General features: G+C 46.8%; 1 protein-coding gene across 1 annotated transcript in view; it reads right to left on the bottom strand.

Annotated features, from left to right (window-relative positions):
• Window positions 1–2,284, bottom strand: part of LOC122543651 (zinc finger protein 91-like) — a 331,816-nt gene extending 329,532 nt beyond the window's left edge. Inside the window, exon 1 of the mRNA XM_043682468.1 lies at window positions 2,042–2,284. The gene's annotated coding sequence lies outside the window, so the exon portion shown is untranslated. The remainder of the gene's footprint in view (window positions 1–2,041) is intronic.
• Between the last annotated feature and the right edge of the window lie 338 nt (window positions 2,285–2,622).

Genomic DNA, 2,622 nt, shown 5'->3' with positions numbered 1-2,622 from the left:
CCCTCATGATTTTATAAACCTCTATAAGGTCACCCCTTAGCCTCCGGCGGTCCAGCGAAAACAGCCCTAGCCTACTTAACCCTTCCCTATAGCTCAAATCCTCCAAACCTGGCAACATTCTTGTAAATGTTTTCTGAACCCTTTCAAGTTTCACAACATCCAATATGAGGGAGACCAGAATTGCATGCAACATTCCAAAAGTGGCTGTGGTTCTGTTGGGCAATGGTAATTTAATTCCAAAATGTTAATTCCTCCCAGAGAAGAGAACAATTGGCAATGTAACTGTGAGAGGCCCCTTGTGGAAGAGTGAAGAACTGAGTGAGAGAACTTTCCATTACGATTGAGAGCAACAGAGACTTAAATCTAAAGCAAGGAAATTACAATGGCAGAGGTACAAACAGGCTGCAACAAATGAGGGAACATTATTGAAAGAAATGACAACCATTTAAATAGCACCTGGGAAAACTGCAATAGTTGTCCCTTACTGTCTGAAAAAATAAAACACAGAAGGTGGCCCAGCCACGGCTAACAAGGCACATGATGGATAGGTCTGGATCCAAAGAAGTAGCGTACAAATTAGCCAAAAGAAAAGCAGCTAATCTGAAGACTGGGAGCAGTTCAGGTTTCTACAAAAGGATTGATTAAAAGGAGAAAATGGGGTATGTGAAGAAAAAAAACGATTGGTGAAAACAATTACAGTTAGAAACAGGCAAAGTTCTCATGTGGAACAAAGAGATGGCAGACCAATTAACTACGTGTTGCTTCTATCATCACAAAGGAGGGCACAAGTAACATCCCCAAAATGTTGGGGAACACATGGTCCATTGACAGCAGGACTGAAGGAACTGAGTTGTTGTGGGGAAATGGTGTTGGGGAAGTTTATGGGATTAATAGTTTAAAATCCCCACCACCTGGTAATTCAAACTCCACAGTATGGACTGAGATAACTCATCCAATTGTCAAATCTTGGTCTGATCTTAGCAGGACTTACACACTTAACGGTAAGGTCCAGGGGAGTGTTACTGAACAACCAGAACTTGGACTGCAGGTTCATAGCTCCTTGAAAGTAGAGTCGCAAGTAGATAGGATAGTGAAGAAAGTATTGCTTCCTTTATTGGTCAGAGTATTGAGTACAGGAGTTGGGAGGATATGTTGCGGCTGTACAAGACATTGGTTAGGCCACTTTTGGAATATTGCATGCAATTCTGGTCTCTTTCTTATCAGAGGGATGTTGCTAGGGTTGGAGCATTTGAGCTACAGGGAGAAGTTGAACAGGCTGGTGCTGTTTTCCGTGGAGAGTCAGAGTCGGAGGGGTGACCTTATAAAGGTTTATAAAATCATGAGGGGCATGGATAGGATAAAAAGACGTCACTATGAGTACAAGATTAAAAGCTCAGGGGACAGTTCTACTTTCCATGGAACACTTTTCTTATATACAAACTGTAAGTATTAAATTTGAATCCTACCCATTATCCCTCCTCCTGCATCGAAATTCAAATCCAATTTCCTCGTCTTTCCTCCACTCCTGGTGTTCTCTCTTTTCTCCTGTCGACAAACTGAAAACATCAACACGTCAATGCTCTCCTGGTCACTGCGATCTTGGAAGTACCCACTTTCTGTTCCAGCACCACAAATTATCACATTCACCTCAAATTCACAGCCCACCTTCGTGCTTTTCAGGAGCGCTCTCTCTCTCTCTCTCTCTCACTCCCAGTGGACACACAGTCCAAGCTCAGGGCCAGGTCTCTCAAAGTGAAATGAGGAACTTCTAGTTGACACAAAGGCTGTCACGAGATTGGAATTCTCTCCCGTAAATGACCTTGGATGGTGCCTTCACCAAGATGGCCGCCCGCGTTGCCCTCCCCAAGACAACAGGCGCCTGACCCTCACAAAGATGGCGGCCTGTTGCCGGGCAACCCGAGAGCTCCTTCGCCGGTGAAGTAAACACTGGGCCTGTGGGGCTTCTATTGGAGGCCTGAGGCCTCCCCCTCGGAGTTTATAAACTCCCCAGTCTCCCTCCTCCCGCGGTTCCCAATCCTACCCTGTCTCACTGTCTCCTCTCCCCGGGGGCAGGAGCCAGGTCTTGGCGCTCGGGCCTGGCGACCTCCCCGGGATGTTCCTGAAACCTGGTCCTGTTCTGAAGGAGGATCACCGGACCCGAAACACCTCCTCACATTCCTCCCGACACGAGCTGCCGGACCTGCTCAGCTTTTCCAGCGGCTCCTGTTCTTGTTCCTTCAGCCGCCGGCGCCATCCCTCTCCCGCATTCAGTCACACTGCCACACCGTACGCATGCGCACTGCTCGAGGCCCATAGAGTGGTTTCTCGATCGCATCGGATTGTGGGAGATAAAGACGCCATTAATGTCATGAAATCAAGTATCCCACATGCCTTCTTTACCGTCCTATTCACGTGTTAATGAATGACACGTTAGGAGCCAATCTTTCATCGATTTTAGATTTATACACCGAGTGAAACACTGCAGGTGTTTAACTGTAAATTCTAGTTTCTGGATCAGTGGTGCTGGAAGAGCATAGCAATTCAGGCAGCATCCGAGGACAGGCAAATCGGATGCTGCCTGAATTGCTGTGCTCTTCCAGCACCACTGATCCAGAATCTTGT

Source organism: Chiloscyllium plagiosum, chromosome 44, assembly GCF_004010195.1.
Source record: "Chiloscyllium plagiosum isolate BGI_BamShark_2017 chromosome 44, ASM401019v2, whole genome shotgun sequence".
Lineage (NCBI taxonomy): Eukaryota > Metazoa > Chordata > Chondrichthyes > Orectolobiformes > Hemiscylliidae > Chiloscyllium > Chiloscyllium plagiosum.
This window is presented reverse-complemented; position numbering and strand designations above follow the sequence as displayed.